General features: G+C 41.3%; 1 protein-coding gene across 22 annotated transcripts in view; it reads left to right on the top strand.

Annotated features, from left to right (window-relative positions):
- SGMS1 (sphingomyelin synthase 1) overlaps nt 1-23,703 on the top strand; it is a 194,008-nt gene that overhangs the window by 134,445 nt on the left and 35,860 nt on the right. For 12 of the 22 annotated variants that reach the window (XM_005292486.5, XM_065552038.1, XM_065552046.1 and 9 more), the window contains one exon: nt 11,866-11,922. The exons of 5 other annotated variants lie outside the window; for them this stretch is intronic. The gene's annotated coding sequence lies outside the window, so the exon portion shown is untranslated. Of the gene's footprint in view, nt 1-11,865; nt 11,923-14,589; nt 14,755-21,890; nt 21,930-23,703 lie in introns of all 22 variants that reach the window. 5 more of the 22 variants (XM_042856853.2, XM_042856855.2, XM_065552035.1 and 2 more) reach the window with 2 other exon arrangements.

Genomic DNA, 23,703 nt, shown 5'->3' with positions numbered 1-23,703 from the left:
GGAGGCCCGGATGCAGCCCGGGCCGTAGTTTTCCCATCCCTGATCTAGATCTTGGGTCTGTAGGTGTTAGACATCCAGGGTGAAGAACAGATTTCTAGCAAGAAGTTCAACTTGGCTTGTCTACACCAAGGGTTCTCAACCTTTTTCTTTCTGAGGCACCCCCAACATGCTATAAAAATTCCACGGCCCACCAATGCCATATAAAAGCCAGAGCCAGCGTTAGAGGGTAGCAAGCAAGATAGCTGCCTGGGGCCCCAAACCACCAGCAGACCGGCAAAGCCATATTGCTCAGGCTTCAATTTCAGCCCCAGGTGGCAAGGCTCAGGGCCCTGGGCTTCAGGCCTGCACAGCGGTGCTTCAACTTTCTGCCCTGGGCTCGAGCAAGTCTCACATTGCCCCTGCTTGGTGGACCTCCTGAAACCTGCTTGCAGCCCCCGTAGGGGGTCTGGACCCCTGGTTGAGAACTGCTGGTCTACACTACAAAATTTAGGTCGATTTAATTTAGGTTGACTACAACCATTGAAGTAATTCAATAGGTTGTTGGTGTCCACACTACCCTCCTCCTGCCGGTGGAACATGTCCTCACCAGGAGTGCTTGCACCCTTGCAGTGGGGCATTTTGGAGCACTGACAGCCACACGGGCTGGAGCCCCCCATCTGCTCAATTTCACAGCACGGAGTCTACCAGTAGTGAAATTAATGTTCTTGTCAATTTTATGCTGCTATTGTCTCCGCTCAGAGCAGCTGCACTCTGACAGCTCTGGGAGCTCTGTGGGGAGAGGGAAGCCCAGGTAGCAGCCCAGCTGGGAGTCCGGGAGGTAGCAGGGCTCCCAGTGGCGAGAGAGGATCCTGGGCAGCAGCCCGATTGGAGCAGGTAGGCCAGAGCCTAGGCGGCAGCTGGGCTCTAGCTGGAGCCCCCCACTCGTCCCGGGGTGACAGCCTGAGCTGTGAGCCAGGTGTGGGGATCACAGAAGGGAACCTACCAGCCTTTCTTGTCAATTTCAGGACTCCAGCAGTCCATGATATTGACTAGAATTTTATCCAACAGCCAGTGTAAGTAACTCAGTGTCTGTCACCTTAAACTACACCAACATAAGCTCTCCTGGAGGTGGAGTTATTATGTCTGTCTAGTAGGGCAATTAAATTGGCGGGAGCAATTGTATTGTAGCATCTGACATAGGCTGACATAAGGTAGCTAATATCGATCTAATCTTTGTAGTGTAGACCAAGCTTCATTAAGTTGAGGCTAATACCATTTTAATATTCCTTGTCCTGATCTATAGTAGCTTTTTTGTATTTTTTTCCAATGATACTGGCTGTTTGTCTTTTCAAAGTACAGTGGTTGTGGTTTGTGGAATTTATTAGTGGTGAAACATCCTGCTTTTTGTAGCCTCGGTCAAAGTTTTCAGAGCCTTTTTGACTATTTAAACGCAAGCATCTTTTAGCAACTTACATCGCTCTGTATACACTTTCAAATATAAATAAACCACAGTCAAACTTGAATTGGAGGATGTAGCAAAGTGACTCAAAGTGATTAGAGACGTTGGGGCTGCTGCAGGCAGTGAAGAGAGTTTTGTCCCATTAAATCTTACATCCCGGAAGAGAAAATAAGCATACACGTTGCAATAAAGCAAGTTTATTTTTATCTTCTTCTTATCCTAAGGGCTTCCAGTAATTAAAGAATAAAATTACTGGAGAGGATCTGGATTCATGGTTAGGAGGGAATCTGTTTCAGGTGGTCCACTGTAGGAGAATAGGAACTAGTAGGATAAGCATTCTTCTGGCAATTCTTGAACAACAAATCAGAATCCTGTAAAACACAAACTTCTTATTAAACACTCTGTGCTGCCAGTGTCCTGTATGGGATTTTAAAGTGATCACACACTATTTCCCTGAGAAGTGCACTAAAGGTTTAACATTGTATCAAAGAAAATGGAATTTCAGCACAGTTATTTTATTGAGTCAAGTTAATAGTATATTGTGCCAAAATATGTCATAGCTTAGCTCCATTTCAGTCATTAGAGAAGAAGGTAAGTGGAGGGGAAATGATCCAGTAGTTCAAGATTATTTAAACTAGAAGCATACAGTATTGAATTAAATTTATTTTGGGGAAAGGTAATATAGGCTTTAACTGTTGTTAATGTTTAATGTTCTGTAGCATTCTTAACAGAAATAATTGAATATCAGCACATTAGTGATCCAGTCAGTGTAGTTTGGTTTGAGTGATTTTAAAGCTTACTGCAGCATTCATTTGAATGCAGTCTGATGAACTAATTGGTGAATGATGCCATAATTTATTTGTAATGATAACACTTATTTCAGATGGACAGTTCCAGTCGTTCTTAAAAACGTTATTTGAAAAGAAGAAATAGGGCTTGTATGGTTCCTAGAGAATTTCAGTACTAGACTGTTGTTTTGTCAGAAAGCTGTCTAAAATATTCTGTTGCTTCTTTTGCATGTTAATTTTGCACTACTTTGATCCATCTTGGTTTTAGCAGTCTTTTAGCATAAGGTGTTTTTTAAATGTCAATTGACCTTTTAGCTTAAAATGTTTCAGCTTGTGGGCCTGAGTCAAGGGGAAAAAGTCTGACATAAGTTTTAAGATAGATCTGAAGTCAAAAACAAAAAATGTCGCAGATAAGTTGGAAAAACAAGTTCTGAAATAGCTAACATTGTTTTGAATGCTAGCTAATTTTTACAGCACTTTTTGCTTAGGTCCGCTAGGTAGCTTATGTAAGGCTCAATGAGAAATGAACCAAAGCATGAACAGATTAATGATTCATTCCTCAGAGAATCTTAACTGTATACCGATGAATCTAGCTTTAATACCATCAGCAATATGTTTTTGAAACAGGGAGGGACTGCTACCCAGAAGCCTTTTTTTTAGAACAAATAGGTAGGTGGAACTGAAATTTTTTTCATTCCATTCAAGGTTTTTGCAGTAGAAAGTACCTGAGTCACTTCAGAGATAACATCATTTTTGCAGAAATCCCATGGAGACCTTAAAACAATTATCAGAAAACTGAACACGGTGTTAGGAATGTAAGTTTTAAGGTTGTTTGCTGAAGATAAAGGTTCCTTAAACATTTAAGGAGGAGAAAAAAATTAGAAGCTGCTCAACAACTTTTCTACTCAATCCAAGTGACGTAGACAGTTCCATGTGATAAGGAAAAGAGAAGAATCAAGATTGGAGTAGAGCCTTTGAAAAGCTAAGTTGTTACCATAAGAAGTAATCTCCCTTTCAGTTTTTTTTTTTTAAAGGACTTGCCATAGCTTGTTCAAGTATGACATACAGACATTCATCCTTAAAATAAAGCAGAGGGTGAAAGCTCAACAGTGAAGCAAAAAACATTTTTTTGTTTGATGTCACAAGACCAAGTAAAACCACCAGGCCTGGGGGAAGGACATTCTGTAGCCTGAAGCAGACAACATGGCAATGGACTGCTCATGATGCAGCAACAGGAGAGATGATAGAAGGATTTAAAATAGCACCTAAACCATAGCATCATAGGAAAACTATGGAAGAAGCTAGTATCTTTTTTTTGGACCTACATAATCAAATTTAGCCCAGAATGCTTGGTAGCATCATTTGTCTTAAGGAAACAGAAAACAAGTGTGATGGTTTTCTTATATATATTTTATAACTTTTAGACCTATTGCATATGGGGTTGACAATCATTTTATACAGATTATAAACAGGTGTCCCAGTATTAGAATGAGTTGAAATAGAAATGGAATATAATAGAAGTTAACTACTCAGAATTCTTATAATAAATTTGATGATGCTGTAAACTTCAAACTTCAGTTTGCATTCAGAATATATAAGACTTTTATAGAAGACTTGCTAAATCCATCAGAAGCAAAGATGATTTTTCATTGCTAAATAAATGAGTTGGTTGATACTTTTGGCTTTTAGGAATATAAAATTTTGTGTGACACTATGGAGTGTTTCATTGGCCAATATAAAATCATTACCTTTGCAATAGTTTCAAATATAAGAAGCTCGCATACATTCTGAAAGAAAAAGTCTGTAGGAAATTAAAAATTTTGTAGCTCTTCCTTTTTATTTCTCCATTTGCTAAGCTTTTTCACCAGCTCTGTTCCTTCCCTCTTTGGTAATTTGTACTGCCCTGCAGGAGTATAGTAATTTTAATCGATGATCTATACCTGTTCTGGGGTAGATTGCAGGCTAAGGCATAAAGCCACATAGATAAAGGGGTATGTGTTTGTGTAAGGGTTTCATGCTGGCAATAGAAACTCTTGTAAGCATTTATATCAGTTTTGAAAGTGCCTGTGGACAGGGAAAATATTTTGAAACCAATTTTTTTTCATTTTGGAAATTTTTCATTCCAGAATTTCTATTGACATGTCATGAAATAATGTAAAAATAATTAAAAATGAAGAAAAATCATAAAATTCCAAAACAAAAATTGAGACTGCGGAAAGTGAATTTTTTTGGATTTTCCATTTGCCCCAAAATTTCAAAAATATTTGGGTTTGTCTCAAATGAGAATGAAAACAAATTTCAGAACATAGAAATTCCCTGCAAAATTGCAATTCCAATTTTTTACCAGCTCTGTCAGCACTAGAATTCCCTGGTTCTTGCTTATTGTCTTTTCCCTTTCCAGGAGTGTGGAGAGGGAGGATCATCATGTCCTCCGCCCTCTCTTGGTCACTCATTAATGCAGTTAGGCACAGTCTAACCTAAACTAATTTTGGTGTTGTTTATTGGAAGTAGAGTGAACATCACAAGTACAATTAAAAGTCAGCTTGACGACTGAGGTGAGAGAATGTTTTAGAACACACACTAATTGTGAAGACCAATTGGAATATTATTGCTACAGTATATTTATTCAAGTAGGTTTGCAGTGAGTATTCAGAATTAACTTCCCAGTGGCTGAATTGGATTTTTGTGGAACCACTGCTATTTTTTGAAGCTGCCCTCTTGTGTCCCAGAACCTAGGGTTGTCTACACAAGGATGCATTGGAAAATGAATCCAAATTAACTAAAGGTCTGAATTAAAAGTGAATTAATTAAACTGCACTAAATCCCAGTGAGGATGTTCTTGTTCAGAATTAAAATGACGTAAATTAAATTTAGCTTACTTTACTTTGGAAGTGAATTAAGCTAAACTGAATCAAGACCACATCAGTTCTCACTGAGGCTTTGTTTGCATTAGATACTTACATCAGCATTCCTATCTGTCTCAGGGGTGTGAAAAATCCACACCCCCTGGGAGACATAGCTATACCAACCTAAACTCTGGTGTAGACAGTGCTAGGTTTCTGAAAGAATTCTGTTGACCTAGCTACCACCTCTCTGGGAGGTGGATTACCTGTGCCGACAGCTGAATTCTTCCCGTCATCATAGGTAGTGTCTACGCTGAAGCGCTACAGCTATAAACTTGCTCCGAGAGGTTATGTAGACTAAATGTTTGGTGGAATTCAAAAAAGATTTGACAGTTTGGTGGATAATGAGAATTTCAACAACTTTATGATCACAGGTTCCTAATTTTAAAATGTTTCTTTTCCTTCTTGCTGGGTACAAATGTTACGCAAACGAGAAACTGAATCAACAAAGTGCTGTGAAATGTACTAAGTAATGAAAGAAATGCTTTCTCTGTCCAGTTCTTTCTCGATCAATTATAGTAATTTTAGGTGTTACTTGTAACCATAGCACTTCAAAAATATCGGTAATTTTTGTTTGTTTGTTTTAAGATGAAGATACTTAAGCCTGTGTCTGTGCAGCATTCCCCGTTCTTAATGGAGTAGGCAAGAAGAGACTGCTATTGGTAATCAAACTTGAGTCTCTCAAATAGAACCACCGTTAGGCAAACAGTGTGTTTTTTATTAGTGCTGTTACAGTCGTTTGGCCACAGTCTCAAACCCATCTCAGACTAGTGTTTCATGAAATCTCATTGGACTTGGGCTGATAGTGTACATACCCTCTCCCTCCCTACATCTGTCATCCTCTGGTAGCAAGAGAAGGGTGGATTGGTCTGACGGTGGTCCCCTTTCCCAGAATCTTGTAATGGTTCCAAACTGTTACACTCTCCTATTTTACTAATTTGAATGGAAGGGGAAGCTGGGTATCATTACTGTTCACACTGCATCTCTTAAAAATTCCATCATGACATTTTAGAAAGTAAGAAGGCTGCATGATCCTACACGTCATAGGCAGAGGGCAGCGAGATGTGCTGTCTGTTCTGTTGCAGCCACTGATAAAGTATGCTGCTGGGTTGGTAGTGTCCATCAAGGCTTAACTCATACCTTGTCACTTTTAGCAATCTTGTATGTAAGCTTGACAGCATAAATTTCATTAGATCTATAAATGCAGTGACTGGTCTAGTGTAGTTCACACATTGTAATCATCACGTTTTATTCATTTACACTTGACTCATCCTGAACCAAAAAAAGAAACTGAAGGTGTGGTAATATATATATATTTTAGCTTGTAACAGTAAAAGTGCTAATTCTTTATGCATGTGATTATTTTTAAATTTAATAGTTGTGTCTCAGAAATGCTTTTCTCTTGCAACTAAAGTATAGTAGAACCTCAGAGTTATGAACTGACCTGTCAACCAAACACCTCATTTGGAACTGGAAGTATGCAATCAGGCAGCAGCAGGGAAAAAAGGAAAAAGCCTATACAGTACAGTACTATGTTAAGCGTAAACTGCTAAAGAAAATAAAGGGAAAGTTTAAAAAAAAAATTGACAAGGTAAGGAAACTGTTTCTGTGCTTGTTTCATTTAAATTAAGATGGTCAAAAGCTGCATTTTTCTTCTCCACAGTAAAGCTTCAAAGCTGTATTAAGCTAATGTTAATCTGTAAACTTTTGAAAGAACAACCATAACGTTTTGTTAAGAGTTACCAACATTTTAAAGTTACAAACAACCTCCATTCCCAAGGTGTTCATAACTCTGATGTTCTACTGTATGTACAGAATTATCTGTTGCTCTGTATATATTGGTCAGTCAGCATATCTGTCTTAGACCCCATATGGGTTTATAACTTGTTTTTTGAAGAATAATTCAGCCGGGAGCACTTTAAAAAAAAAAACATGTTTGAAGTTTCTTTATTTTTGCCCTTGATGCTATAAAATAAATACCCATCTCAAAGCACATTTTTTGTAACACCTAAAATAACATCGATGTTTAATCGGGATTTCTGATGGGCTATTGAGTATTCCCATAGTAAGAACTTGTGAATGTAGGTATTTGTACTAAATTGAAGATTGAACTGCCATGTCATTTTAGGTGAGCTAATACTGCACTTGCTTTTAAAAAATCATTTCTTAAGTATTTCTGCTGTACAGAATGGACAGAATACTATGAATATTACACTTTTTAACAATGTTGTACAAGTTCCAAAAAAGGCCAGAGCAGTATTTCTCTTAGTATTTTAAAATGTTGATATTATTTACATGGCAAGTTTTAATAGTTACAAGGGTCAGGGGTGTGAGCAGCATAGTTAAGCTGACCTAAGTCCACATGTAGGCAGTGGTAGGTAGACAAAAGAATTCTTTTGTCAACCTACTTACCGCCTCTCAGGAAGGTGGATTACCTACACTGTGGGAGAATCCCTCTCATCGGCATAGGTAGTATCTACACTACAGCATTTTAAGTGTAGACAGGCCCTCAGTTATACCCTATTACCACTGCTGCTTCATTAATCAAAACTACAAATGCATGGTATATAAATTGCCACGCTCTACAGTATTGTCTGTCATCGTACTATACATCTGTGTCATCTTTTTAACATGCTTCTTTCTCCCTGCCTTCCCCAAGAGTGGTAAAGCTGTGGCTTCGCATTATTTCAGGTCTTCTTTTAATGGAAGCAAATGCCAGCAAGCTTGTAGAAACATCTTCACCAGGCCAGAGTGCAGCCAAAACTCATAGACTTTATCACATTACTTTAATTAACAATCACACTAATTTGGATTTTATTCCAGCTAATACACCTCTACCTCGATATAATGCTGTCCTCGGGAGCCAAAAAATCTTACTGCATTATAGGTGAAATCGCGTTATATCGAACTTGCTTTGATCTGCCGGAGTGCGCAGCCCCACCCCCTGGAGCACTGCTGTTCCATGTTATATCAGAATTCATGTTCTATCGGGTCGCGTTATATCAAGGTAGAGGTGTATTCACGACGCTACAGCATCCACCAACCACAGATTTCAGTTCCCTGTTCTGTGTTAGAATTTATTTGGGGCTACATATGTGTTGAACAGAGAAGAGGGGGATAATATAGCTTAACATCTTCCTCTTTTCCAATTCCCTCAGGATTTACTGGGTTTTTAGCTGCTTTGATGTGTAAGCCTTGTTCACTTACCAATATACTCTTTAGAATGACGTACCTCTATTAGTTGATTAAATGTTTATTCAAATGTCTGTGCATGTGTATCCAGTAAGTAAAGGATTTAAACAGCTTTTCAGTTTGTAATCCAGCCCCAAACATTTATCTTCCGGTAAGTTTTTTTTTTTTTTTTATAAATGTTGAGAGCAACATGGAGATATATAATGGTACACAATTCAGAAAGGACTGTATGATCAGAGGCTTTGGGGCAATTAGTAATTTGCAGTAGCAGAGGAAAATAAATTGGAGCTGTGTGGCACTGTACATGGCCAGTTGTGTTTTGATAGATTGTAAAATATTACCTGGACCAAAGGTCTCATTTTTAATTTATAAGTAAGGCCCTTCGTTTTCAGTTTAAACCGATTTTTACCGAAAAATTCCCAGATTTTACAAAAAGTATTATTCATTTTTTTCTGATTTTCACCCTACTTTTTAATCATTCAAATATATAAAAAATAACTTGTTTTATTAGGAAACTACAATACATTGCATGTGATATATGTGTTACGATAATACATTAGTCTGTGTTTATGCAAAGCTGCCTCTTTGGAGTAAGGCTATGAATTAGTCTAGAACAGGCCTGCACAACATGCGGCCCGCATGGGTTCACTGACACGGCCCATGGGGGTTGAGTAGGTGGGCTCACTGTGCGGCCTGCAGGGGGGTGAGTAGGCAAGCGGTGGGTGAAGGGGGGGGCGGGCTGAGTAGGCGAGCGGGCGGGGAGTGAGTAGGTGAGCCAGCGGAGGGGGGCTGAGGAGGCAAGCAGTGAATTGGTGGCTGACCTGTTCTACTGATCTGATCTGGTCTGGCTCCCATCCCCACTCCCAGGGCCAGCTCCAGGCAACAGCAAAACAAGCAGGTGCTTGGGGCGGCATATTTCTAGGGGCAGCATTCTGGTGCCAGCCATCATAGGCGCCGACTCCGAGACATGGGGGAAAAAGTGCCCCAGCTCGCCTCCACTCCGCCTCCGCCTGCTCCCCTGAGCGCACCGCCACCACTCCGCTTCTCCCCCTTCCCTCCCAGGCTTGCCGCACGCGAAACAGCTGTTTCACGCGGCAAGGCTGGGAGGGAGGACAAGCCGAGCGGCGGGGCGCTCAAGGGAGGCAGCGGTGGTGGTGGAGCGGAGGTGAGCTGGAGCGGGGAGTGGTTCCTCTACCCCCCCATTACTTCCTGCGCCCCCCCACCCTAGCTCACCTCTGCTCCGCCTGCTCGCCTGAACGCACCACTGCTCCGCTTCTCCGCCCTCCCTCGCCTGAGAGGGAGGGGGGAGAAGCAGAGCGGCAGCACACCCGTGGGAGCAGGCGGAGCGGAGGTGAGCTAGGGCGGGAGGCCGTGGGGGGCCCGCAGGAAGCAATGGTGGGGGGGAAATGCAGTACGCCGGGGGAGGAGGCGGGGCTGGGGATTGGGAGAAGGGGTTTGGAAGGGGTGGAGTTGGGGCGGGGCCGGGGGCAGAGGGGCACGAAAAAAAGGGGGGGCGGCCAAAAATTTTTTTGCTTGGGGTGGCAAAAATCCTAGAGCCGGCCCTGCCCTCTCCAAGAGTTGCAGCTGTCTGGAGGTGCCTGCCTTCCACGCCTTCCTCATTCACACCTCATTCCTTCAACAGGGCAATTGATTACAAAGTGGGGGGAAGATCTTATTCTACTTCTAGCAAAAAGACATTTTTCTTTTACCTAAATTATACTACCTTAGGGGCCCGCTATAACAAATTACCGAGGGTCAATACTGCTTTTTCGGTGGGGTGGCGCTGGGGAAGGAGGGTTTGTTTCCGCGGGGCAGGTGGCGCTGAGGGGGGTAGTGTTTCGGCAGCGCTGGGGGGTTGTTTCCATGTGGTGTGTGGCGCCGGGGGGGGGGGGCTGGGTGGCGCTGGGGAGGGGGGTTTGGCAGCGCTTGGGGGGTTTCGGCCCTCAGCTCTTTTCTTTGGAGTAATATGGCCCTCGCCGCTTTACGAGTTGTGCAGGCCTGGTCTAGAAGATTCATACAATAAACAAACAGGCACACACGCAAGCTCTGAAGCGCATGGGCATCTGAATGTACTGATGAATCTGGTTTAAACCAGATAACGGTTTAAAGATCTGACACATTAAAATGGGAAGAAAACGAAAATCTGTATCAGAATATGTTTCAAAACGCAAAGAAGTACAGTATTTGAAAGTTTGAAAAAACAAAAACAGGAGAAAAGGATGAAGTTGAGTGTATGTGCTGCAAATGGTGCAGTTTAATTATTAAATGTAAATATTTATAAGCAATTAGTTCTAAGTCTACAACAGTAAACTATTTATTCAAATGAAAAGTTATATTTGGGGATTAGACAGATATTTGTTTTCTTAAAGGTGGCATTGTGTTTAGAGTTCTGTTTTAGTTCTGCAGCAAACCACATTGATGATCGGAGTTCAAAGCATTAATCTACTGAATACTTCCCCCCACCCCCCTGGTCTTTCCGTCCACCAAAATAAACCCCGATGTTTACCCAGAAAAATTAATACTAGTTTTTTGCACTGATTGTCACCTGTTTTTGTTCTTCTCGTAATAAAGTGATAAATTCCTGTGAAAAATTAAATAAATTAAAAATGAAAACAAAGGGCCCTATTTATAGGATAGTATACTTCTCCCCCCGCCCCCCAGCCTCTTTTGCTATAGCAAAGTAATGTAGAGCTTGAGTATTACCGCAACAGAGCAGAAAGATAACCAGCTTCATGCTGATGCAAATATATACAAGGGTGATGTACTATGAAAAAGGTGGTTAATAACCTCCAATTAGTGAGTTACAAAGGGTTGAAAATATAGTTCCCCATAATCCGTGCAAACATCACCCAGTGTAATACCCAGAGATAGTCTTAGTGCATTCAAAATATTTTGGTGCAAGGGACTGGGCAGCTGTGGGGTGACTGGGAGCTCTGGGGCCCCCACCACCCATGGGGACTCAGAGCTCCAGGGTCCCCTGCCCCCAGCGGCGGAGGGGAGCTGCAAGGTTCCCCTGCCCCCTCCCATGCGGTGGGGAGCTGTGGGAATCCCCCTGCCGCCATTACAGTGGGGCGCTGCCAGGGTACCTTCCTGCCCCGCGGCGGTAGCCGGGGAACTGCCGGGGTACCCCCCTACCTCCGGCAGCTGGGAGCTTCTAGGGTACCCCCACTGCCCAGGGCCGGCTAGCAGGTTGGGGGCCCACTACCTCCCAATCGGGGGACTTTACAGCTCCCAGCTTCTGCAGGAGGCAGCAGGACCCTGCAGCTCTGTCGCCGGGGCTGAAGTCATGGAGGTCTTTGGAAGGCACAGATTCCGTGACATCCGCAACCTCCCTGATAAAATCGTAGCCTTGGTCATGGGAAATCACAATGTGGAAAACACATGAAATATTGCAAACAAATATTGAGATATTGCTTTCTATAATGGTAATATTACTTAGGGTACTAAAAACTTCATATTTTAGACAGTCTATTTTAAAATAATTTAGGGAAAATATTACAATTGAACTGTTCAAATAAAACCTTCTGTTAATTTTCTTTTACAGATGGTGTAAACTTCCAAATTTTAAAATATAGGAAAGGAAAAAGCAAGCACAGTTACTGTAAGTATGCAGATTTCATGAACAATTTCTGAATTTTATACTATCTCAGCCTTAGCTTCAGTAAGGTTGCCAATTTTGGTTGGATATATTCCTGGAGATTTCTTCACATGACATTTTAAACTTAATTAATCTTTAATTCTTGGAGACTCCAGGCCAACCCTGGAGGGTGAGAATCCTAAGCTTCAGTGTAGTTACTGCTGCCTCATCAGTGAAGAGAAAATCAGATTTATTATGTACAGTAACTCCCCACTTAACGTCCTCTCGCTTAATGTTGTTTCGATCTTGCGTTCCAGCTCCATTACAGAACATGCTCATTTAAAGTTGTGCAATGCTCCCCTGTAACATCATTTGGCTGCCTGCTTTGTCCACGGCTGGCAGCCCCCCTTCGTCCCCCTGCTCCTCCTGCACGCGGCAATCAGCTGATTTGTGGTGTTCAGGAGGCTGGGAGGAGGAGCGAGGACGCAGCGCCTCCTGAACGCTGCAAACCAGCTGATTGCTGAGGGCAGGAGGCAGGGGAGGGAGTGAGGAGGTGGTGTGCCGTGACCTCGCTCCTCCCCCTAACCTCCTGAACGCCGCAAGACAGCTGATTGCCGCGGGCAGGAAGCGGGGGGTGTAGGGAAAAGGAGCTGATCCGTGGAGTCCACTGGTGGGCGGGAGGCGCTGGGGGTGGGCATAAGGGAGCTGATGGGGGGCTGCCAGCCTGTTTAATACCTGTATTAAATTACTTGTTTAAAATTGTTTAAAATGTATATAATACCTTTTGTCGGGCCAAAACAAATTTCCCTGGAACCTAACTTCCCCATTAACATTAATTCTTACGGGGAAATTGGATTCATTTAACATCGTTTCGCTTAAAGTCGCATTTTTCAGGAACCTAACTACAACGTTAAGCGAGGAGTTATTGTACCAATGATCCCTAATTGTACGTTCTGTTTTTAAACAGGCCTGGAGTCACGTATATGATAACTAAAGTCTAGCAGGTTTAAATATTAAATCAGTAAAGATTATGGACAGAGCAGTGGATTGTGTGTCAGTTTATAGGGTACAGCATTTATAAATCTTCAGAAGCATTGTATTTCAACTTAAAAATGCACATAAGGGAAACTAGCTGTTTTTCATTACTGAGAGTTGTAGAATATTTGAGCCGCCTGCTGATTGACATCTAATGAAATGCCCAAGTTTTGAGTATGTTTATAACAATTTTATGGAAATAGGATAAGTATCGTTCTCTTTTTATGCCCCAAGAGTATTTTTCATTTTTTAAGTCTGGAATTATTTGAATGTAATCTACTTTCTGGGCCAGTAGGGAGAGAAGTGAGTGAGATCTAGTAGTATTTTATACTGTACTTTAAACTGTAGTCTGAAACTGTACACTGCAAATCTCTTGTTTAGCTGGCACTAGGGCTTTTGGATTACTTTAATGTGAAGTACTCAAAATACACCAGTTTGATGCCATGCATCACTGACTAAAAGCTACTGCTGCAGAAAAAAGAAAAGTCTTTAGTTCTTCATATGGCAGATAATGAAGTAATTATTTGAAAGAGGGATGATGACTGAGAAGAACCCTACACAACATATGCCATGGAATCAGTAACTGGAGTTGGCAGGTTGTTAATGTATACTTTTATATATACTGTAGGAAGAAATTTAATATTTCTTTCACTTTCCTCTGTGACAACTTCAATACGTTTATGTAAAACAGAAAATAAAACTAAAAGTAGGCAACCAGATGTTAATAAATAAACGTGTGAGGGATGGTCAGAAGAACTTCATTTTGAAATGCTAATCTCTATATGGTTTCATTAAAAGATTCAGATTTTCTAGAACAGTGCTAAAGCTGATCTGAGTAACATGTCTGAAAATCCTGTTTTCTGTATCTTTTTTTATTTGTGTAAATCTCATACTTATATACTGGCACAGTAACTTTTAAAATATGTCAATACTAATATTTAAAACAATAAATGCTTCCCAAATTTTGTGACTGCTCAGTGAACAAGCTCTATTTCCTTTAAGCAACTTAGAGCTGGCATAGAAAGTAAGACTGCAGTGATTTTGCATAATCAAGACTTGCAATGAAAATATTTTGTTCAAGTATGTATGTGCTGACTAGATAGTATTTAAACTAAATTTAAAGTCCCATGTACATTGTATCACTGAATTATGTTTTTAAACCATAACAGGGACAACAGTGTTGTAATAGGTACACCTACATAATTGGGTACCCCGCAGCTCTGATGGCATGGGGGAACCTCACAGTTCCCCGCCTCAGGTGGTGGTGTGGGGGGAGGAGGGGCCTGGAACTCCCAGCCACCCGGCATCTGCCTAGCACCTTCACATTTTATCATGGATATTTTTATTGCCCATGACTTATCTGTGACTTTTACTAAAAATATCCGTGACAAAATCTTAGACTTCGCCATAATTTGCCATTTTGTTTGGTTGCCTGGTGGCCAGACAGTGAGTTTCTGTGGGTAGCCATTGAATTACATGTTTATGGTTTTATCTAAAATAGTTTAAGATTTACAGTACATAATTTGTAGCTAAGTAACAAGAAATGCTGCATCTTAAATATTGTCTTGGTTTATTTTTAAATCACCTTAGTCATAGTCTGAGTGATTTCTCTACATAGGTTGTTGAGTTCTGTATATGTTGTCTCTCTCTTTTAAGGACAAACTGCTGATCTGATTTTGACCTATAATTAAAAACCCTGTTTGCACCGCCTGACTGGCATGTCCCACCTGACACTGAAAATGAAAACTGGCCTTATTTTTGCCACAGTTTCCTGTAATCTCTACAAAAGAACTGCTGTAGAGGATCCTGTGTTTTGAGAAGGTGCATGCATAATAATTAATGTGAACTCTTCCCAAATTCCATGTGGAATTCAACTACAGTATTGACAAGCCCAGTAGTTCAGACACCTCCCCCTCACCCCCCATCATACATTTAAAAATATATATATAATTGTGTGTTTTGGTCTGTCTCTTGATGATTTTTTTTTTTTAATTCCCTCTGCCCACCTCCAATGTGCGTGACAGTAAGTGTTGCCAACTCTTGTAAATGTATTGAGTAAAGTAACTTTGGCCCCTGCTGTTGGAGCTCTCACCAGGGCCGCCCAGAGGATTCAGGGGGCCTGGCGCAAAGCAATTTTAGGCGCCCCTTCCATAAAAAAAAGTTGTAATACTATAGTAACATGTATTTGGAAATGTAAAAATAACCAGTGAAATACATTCAAAAATTAATTTTTAATAATTTGAAAATACACGAAATACATTATTTAAACATATTAAATGCTTTAATGGTATGTATACATTTGCAGTTACATAATGGGCTGTCGCTGGGTGATGGTTGGTGCCAATGGGCTGGTGCTGCCTGGGGGTGGCGCTGCTGTTGCCCAGGGCTGGGTGGGGAGCTAGGCTCTGGGTCGGGGGGGGGCCCAGCTCACAGGGGCTGGGCTTAGAGCTGGGGGTCAGATTTGTGAGCTTTACCAGTTTGCTAGTGTTAGCACAGCTATAAACCCAGGCCAGGCTACAGTCCCATACTTTTCAACAGAGGCTCCACACAACTCTTATTTACCTTGTTGTGAACCTGAGAGAAACTGTAATATTCCAATTTTTCTAGAAGACAGATATGACATCAGTGGCCTGGATATTTTTTTTTTTTTTTTAATTCTTAAATATCCTAAGTTACTGGCTTGTGCTCCTTCTAACTGCACAACTCTTCCCTCCCTCTTCCAGGGAAAATCAAAGGCCCAGTTATAATGTTTTGTTTGTTTGTGTGGGTATAGTCAGCAGTTTACAACTAAGAAAATTAGATTGTTGGTGATATGCCCAGTGTCTGAAAAGAAGTAACCCACAGCTGCCTATGTATTTCTTAAATGGCTAACTGATTGAACAATTTACTAAGCAGAACTAGCAAGAGAATCTCCAATTTGGTGACTCCCAGTAGTGTTACAACAGTGCCTTGATCACATCTTCCCACTTAGACTGGGTTCAAAGGGAGGCATGGCCAGTCCTCATTTACTTGGGGGAAGGGAGTCTGTGATGTGGAAGGAAGGAGGAGGCTTAAAGTGGTTGTAAGTGGTTGTACCTTTTCCCAGATACTGCTGCTACATTATTAGTAATAGTAGTATTAATTATTAATTAAATTAAGTGTACGCAATCCCCTATGTGGAACACAGAAGAAGATATGGTCCCTACCTCACTATCTACGTGGACAAATAAACACCAAAACCACAGTGCCTCTGGATGATTAGCAGAAGAAGATTGACAGATATTTCCGTTTTTATATATGTGTGTTACAGCATGGGATACCTTGGCAGAAGTATTTTTAGTGTGTTGTCACTGGGCCAGGTACAGGTCTTTAATTAGATAAAGCTGAAGGAGTGGTCAGGTTTCCAATGTGTACTTTTTCTTGAAGTTTCTACTTTATATTTTTTAAGCTGTAAAAATGAAAGCTTTTTAGATGTGTTCATTTATCCAGTCATTCACCATACAGTTTTCAGTTTTGTAGGCAACCAATGACCTGTCTGTGTAACAGACTCCACACGATTGCAGTCCATCTTTACTTTTAAGACTCTGCCTAATTTACAAAATAAGCACAGATCCTCCTCAGGCACTAGCTAGTTCCCTTACATTTGGAAATTACCTCAATAAAAATACTGAGTCTGCAGCCTAGCTTGGCTGCTTTCGCTGTACACTGTGCTGCTGTTCAGAAATTTTTTTTCATATGTGATTGATAGAATAATGCTCTCCAAGGGAGAAAGGAAAGAGATTGCAAAGTTGCAGACAGTTATAGATTTGGGCAGTGATCTCACTATACATGCATCCAACCATTTTCTTCTATAGATACTTAAAGATGATCCATTTTCAGTGTCAGTAAGACAGCAATCATTCACTAAGGAAAAACCCTTTATTTTCAATTTACACATGAGTTTATTGATGGTGTAATATGCTCCTCACCCCTCTGAACTATCAGATAGCTGGTATCAGTAGTGTGTTTGGCACTGAGTTTTACCTTCCATGTTAATTAGATACAATGCTTACATAAGTGCAGATAATTATTAGCCAAATTTTCAACAAGCAGATAAAGCACAGAGAGACTTGGTAGTTTGATTTCATTTTCGTAATGCATATGAGTGTTTTATTACATAGTCATACTATTTCCCAAAGAATACAATAAAATAATATTTTAAATAAACCTCATGTGACACGTGCCTGGGCTGCCCTCACTGAAAATGCAAGCTGCAAAAAGGAGAGCAGATTCTACCAAAACTGGTGGATAATACTGAAGTCAGACTCACCATCCAGTCACAAACTGTGTTCCTGATCCCCCACGCTGGTTATCAAGAATCTAAAAAAAGAAATCACACAGCCCCCACTATTGCATTCCAATTCTCTGGCTCCCAATTGGCACCTACGTCCAGTACAGTGGGAAGTTATTAAAAAACTCTGCTCACTACAAAATGTTCTTCTGAACCCCAAAGGGCCAGCCACGTTGCCAGGTCAGTATTAGGTTGGATCTTACCCAAAATACCACGCTGCCTGCCAATTCTTTACTGTCTAAAACTAAAGGTTTATTATAAGGAAAAAAGAGAGAACAAGAAGAGAGTTGTTAAATGGTAAAGCAATCAGACACATACAGGGACTTCTAAGTCCATATACAGTAACTCCTCACTTAACGTTGTAGTTATGTTCCTGAAAAATGCGACTTTAAGTGAAACGATGTTAAGTAAATCCAATTTCCCCATAAGAAAGAATGTAAATGGCGGGGAGGATTAGGTTCCAGGGAAATTTGTTTTTGCCATACAGAACTGTACTATAGTTGGGAGGTGCCCCCGCCTTACCCCACACAGGCACAGCCCACTGGCACTGGAGACAATGAGGCAGGCAAGGAGGCTGAAGGTGCTGTAGGCTAGGAGAAGCATGTTGCGCAGCAGCAGGGGCAGCTCCCCCTACTCTGCAAGCATCAGGGGCTGGGGGCTCAACCCTCGGCCTGCCCATGCCACCCTTTCCCCTAAGCACCCACTCTTAACCCGCCTCTTCTCCCCCCCCCTTTACTCCGCCCGCTGCATCCTCGCTCCTCCCTCCCCTGCCTCCTGCCCGCGGCAATCAGCTGGCTTGCAGCATTCAGAAGGGAGGGGGAAGGAGCGAGGGCGCGGCGCACAGGCTCCCCCTCCCTCCCCTGAACGCCGCAAGCCAGCTGATTGCCGCGGGCAGGAGGCGGGGGGGGAGGAAGAAGGCGCGGATCCGCGGGCTCTGCCGGCGGACGGGAGGCGCTGAGGGGGGTGCATGTAGGGGAGCTGATAGGGAAGCCGCCAACTGTGGACAAAGCAGGCAGCGAAACGACATAGCGAAGCATTGCACAACTTTAAATGGAGCATGTTTTGTAATTGAGCAGGGATGTAAGATCGAAATAACATTAAGTGGGGAGTTACTATATCAGGTTCTTAGTAGTGCTGGTGAATTTGCTGGCTTGAAAGTCCTTCTGGAACACATCCACAGCTTGGATGGTTCATTCAGTCCTTTGTTCAGAGCTTCAGTTTGTAGAAAAGTAGTCCATAGGTAAGAAGCAGGAGTGAAGACAAAATGGAGATGATGCAACTGCCTTTTTTATTCCTTTTGCCATGTGGCTTGTACTTCCTGTGTCCCAAACACAAGTTACAGAGCACATGGGCATGCAAAAGCCTGAATAGTTTTCTATCCATAGGGATGCCCGTACAAGTCCTGCTGAGTCATAAGGTGTATACCCGGCTTCTTTCAATGGGTTTATTGTACAGCTGATGACCCTCAATGGAACATTGAACAGGCTAGGCAGTGCTGAAGCCAATCTGTCTGTGGGATGTCACCCAGGAACAAAGCACAATTTTGGAAATACAGATATACTATACGTATCTATAACTTACAATACAAAGGTGATACAAACATATATACAAGATCATCATACTTGGGAAAACATAACATTTTCACAGATACCTTACACGACATATCTGGTCAGATTCCTTGCAATTTTAGAATATTGGTAACACTAATATTCCATATAGCCTCACACCTCAGATACGCTATTATAGGTGGAGCTGGTAGTGACACATATGTATTTAAGGTTGCCTACCACTTCCTAGGATAAGCCCTTCTGTTTTAGGTTACTTGTAATTTTGCCAAATTTTAATAATTTGGGTGGAAGCTTTCTGTTCTCACTTTCTGCTTCTGGCTGAAATTCTTGGCCAAGTTCAGCCCTTTCCAAGAATGAGGTATATTTTGGAGAAGAGAGAATTTTGATAATGTTACTTTTTTCAATTGCTTCTTTGAGCTCCAGCTTCTCCATGAATGAATGAAACCTAAAATCTTGACAGGGCTAATTCTGGGGTCTTCCATTGTCCCCATGAAAATTCAGCCAGACTTGGGTAAGGTATAAGCCTCAAAAATTGCCATTTGCACATAATTGCTAGAGGTTTTGAGGGGCTTTCTGCTAAAACCTCTGACTGTTGCTCTGCAATGAGCATGCCTTCTGGCTCCACAGAACTTGAGCTCAGGCCAGGATACTGCAGCAGAACCCCTTTAGCCTATAGGAAATGATGCTGTGCTGGGCACCAGGAGAAGACTTTGAGTTCTAGTCTTAGGTCTTTTATGTATAGGTACCTGTGCAATTCATATTTTTTATTATTCAGCAAGACCTCATATCCATAGACTCAGGAGGCAGGCAGGCAAATATTGCTTTCCACTTTTTACACGTAAATGAGCAGTTTCACAAGGTTACACGTAAAGTTTGTTATCCGCCAGTGGCGTTGTCTACATATAGGAAAAAAGTCTACTGCTGTTAGCAGTTGTTCCTCAGGTTCATATAGTAGAGGACTATGCTGCAGAGCTAAAGGTCCTAGGTTCAGATCCTGATTATTTGGGAATCAATATGGTTCCACATGAAGGAATTTCAGTTGTGTCTGTGTGTTGGTTTGCCTTTTAAAAAAATAGAACTTTACATATAAAACTATATTTTAAGGAACATTCATGTTCCAAAATCAAGCACACAGAAATTAGCAAATACCAATGTTGAGGCTGGCCACACAACTTGACTTCTTTGTGTAATAGCATTATGTTAGTCCTGTCTCGATCTCACTCCTCTTAAAATAAGCTTAAGTCTATTGTGCATATCCCTATTGGTGTGGAAGATGGGTTGCATATTTCAACCATTCAAAAATAGCCTAGATTTCAGTTCATTTTATCTCAGGTTCTTTTAAATAACATTTAATTTAGTGATGTAAACTTGAAAACATCAAGGTAATTACTGTAACTTAGTTACTTGCTATCACACAACCTGTGCCTGGCATTGCAGATGCTCCATTATTGTGATGATCGGCACAGTATATTGTACCACACAGTATGTAGGTCCAACAGGTTCAGGAAAAGGCAGAGAGAGAAATTAAACATGGATTTTCCTTGCTGTATGGCAAAAGCCTCACCATGTTTCATGGCTGTTCCTTGGAGGTAAAAAGGCAGTAGCTGGGATTCCCGCCCTAGCATTCCCTCCACTCCACCACCATAATGTTCACTACTTGGAGCAGGCTTTAACTTCTCTTATCCCTAGCATGTGGGGAACTGCCATTCTATCCCCTTCCCTACCTGGACAGGATAAGCAGCTATCCCACTCACTTTTCCCCACAATCTCTTGTCCCCCACCTGCTCCTACATGTGTTTGCCCTCGATGTTTCCCTCCCTTTTCCCTTCATCTCCTACTCTCTCTGCCATACTCCATTCCCATGTGCCTTCTTTAGTTTGACCATTGCTCCTTACATTTCCGACTCCTCAGTCACCTGTTCCGTTTCCCAACACATTTATGCTAACTGTTGCCTCCATAGTTTCAGCACCTCCACATTCTCCTGTCCCCTCACATGGTACCTAAAGGACCACCATCTTCCCTGAAAGTAGCCAGGTTTCAGCCCCACTGGAAACAATGGAAGGTGACCATCTTTGCTAAGGGGAGCCTCACTTGCACCTGCGAAGATTAGAGAGACACGGCAGCCATTTTATTGAGGGCAGTCTGTGGCTTCAGTCTCAATGAGAGGTGATGAAGATCTTGAGCAAGAGAAAATAAAAATCAGAAATTCATTTATCTCAGAAAATGTTGTGACTTGTGATAAATATGCAAGAATTGACAATACATTATTACAGGGGAAAGGTTAAATGTAGGAGCCAAGGTTTGTGTGTGGGGTTGGGGGAAGTGTGTGATCATGTAATTAATACATACTGATATATGTATTGTGCTGATAATGTGTACTGGCAATGTACGATATATTTTTTGTTAGCCCAGCATATATTAGTCAAGATAAAGTGGTATTTCCATAGTAACATAACAAAGGCCTGCTTAGCAACTATTTGGTTAATAAAATTGTGAGTCAGGTGAAAGCCTAGCACAATAATGTTTGTTAGTGTCTCCATAACTACTTCAGAGAAGCAGGCAGAAGAGGAGAAAAAGTTACGTAGATAAACTAGTTTTATGGGTATTAATAGAAGAACTGATTAATAGATTAATAGAATGGAAGGAAATGAGACAAATGAGGTTTGAATGAAAGAGATCTTCATCTTTGGGTTTGTCATAAATAATACAAAGAATGAATGTTTTATTTATAAAAGCATTTATTAGATACTATTTATTATCATATATCCCAAATGTCACCTGAAGATAATTGTTTTAGCTACTATCAATCTGATGTAACTAAGGTATCAGTGTAACTGTAAGTTCTTCTCACCTGTGTCATTTATCTATGTGATTCTTTTTGTGTTACCTTTTAACTGAATAGATTTTAACTGAATTCTTTAACTGTGGGTGGATTTATATTTGTAATTTAGAAAAGATTTTTGTTTCTCCCTGGAATGTTAAAAATGTGCTGATCAGTTAAGGTGATACTTTTTATTTCCAAAGGTGAACATGTCAGTTGTTTCAACTGTGTTGAGAGTATCTTTTTATCTTCATTGCAGTCTTCCATTCTGAATGTGAACTTTGTCACTATAATTCAGGTATTTATTACCTCTAATCTGAATATTACAATGTGTTCCACCTGGGGGCTACCCTTTGAATCAATGGTGTTGGAACAATTTTTATAGTGGGGGTGCTGAAAGCCAGAGAATAAAACTCCAAGCCCTTTATATGATGGAAACCACTTGAAGCCAGGGCGTGCTGCTGCACCCCTAGTTCCAGCACCCTTGCTTTGAATCTACTCAGAGGTTGCAACTGTCTCAAAATACAACAGCACAATTGCTGAAGAGTCTCGTGCTCAAGATTTGGTGATGCCTGCAGTCCTGTAAGCCAACTTAAACTTTTACTGTAATGTTTTAAAGCCTTATGGTATGTGATCAGTCTGCTGAGAGGCCATCCCACATCCCTCTAGAAATCAGCTGCTAATCATCCAGGATGACAGGAGGCAAGGCTGCCTGGGAGGAGTCGCAGTCATTTTGAAATATGCCCTGTAGATATAGATTTCTCTCATTGATAGGAAATGCACACACTAGAGTTATATGCTCTGGCTTTAAACTTAGTTTCCTTTTAAGCTTATATTGGTTTGTAGGCCTGTTGGTATATTACGGCTGAGGTAGTGGAATGGTACTGGTGTTGTTGCTGTTAATATTTGTATTACTGCAGCGTCTAGGGGCTCTAGTCATGGACTAGGACCCCACTGTGATAGTCGTACAAATTCAGAGCAAAAGAGTCAGTCTTTGTCCCAAAGAGTTTACAATCTAAGTACTAAGGCAAACTGTTTCATGCCAGCATTGGTGATAGTTTTAGTTAGATTTTTGTGCCTAAAATATATATATCACTAATTAATATTCAGACTGTTACTGTAACTTGTTCGACTTCTTTTTGTTTAATATTTATTATATAGACACCGTCGACTTGACTAGGCTTCAAAAACAGTGTTTGCTAAAGGAAGATAAACTCAATTTCTGGAAGCCGTTTTATTCGTTTTTTATTGCTTACTGTTGGATCTTAACAATAAAAGTAATTTCACTAAAACCACAAGCTAATGTGCAGTTTTAGAATGTATATAATGTAGGTGGTGACTGATGTACAGAGCTTTGTTTTAAGAAATACTTTGTTACTGCTTGTGCAGATATTAAGCTTTTTAAAAATAAAAGTGAAAGCTCAAAGCTGCATGGCTATTGGTGAATAGCTATTGACAGCTTTGAATTGGCTGTTAGTTACTTTACTAATTTCTGTAGTGATTGTTGCCTTGATAGGAAAGGGCTTCACTTAGAGAATAAAACACAAAACAAGAATGAGGAACAGATGATGTTGTACTTCAGGCATGGGACTTGGAGTTAGGCTGTCTGGTTTCTGTTCTTAGATATTTCACTGTATTTCTTGGCAACCTTGGTCAGTGTTGCCAACTCTTTCATATTTACCCTGAGTCATGAGATTTGGCCCCTGCTTCAAGCAGTCTTGCTGATGTGTCAAGTTGCATGATTTTGAGGAAGCAAAATAAGAGAGAGAAATTGACTCCCCCACAATGCCTGTAACCTACGGAAAAGTGCACTAGATTGCAAGTCCAGATACCATGAGTTCTAGGCCTGGTCCACACTAACCCCCCACTTCGGACTAAGGTATGCAAATTCAGATACGTTAATAACGTAGCTGAATTCGAAGTACCTTAGTCCGAACTTACCGCGGGTCCAGACGCGGCAGGCAGGCTCCCCCGTCGATGCCGCGTACTCCTCTTGCTGAGCTGGAGTACCGGCGTCGATGGCAAGCACTTCTGGGATCGATTTATCGTGTCTAGACAAGACGTGATAAATC

Source organism: Chrysemys picta, chromosome 7 (genome assembly GCF_011386835.1).
Source record: "Chrysemys picta bellii isolate R12L10 chromosome 7, ASM1138683v2, whole genome shotgun sequence".
NCBI classification, from domain to species: Eukaryota; Metazoa; Chordata; order Testudines; family Emydidae; genus Chrysemys; species Chrysemys picta.
This window is presented reverse-complemented; position numbering and strand designations above follow the sequence as displayed.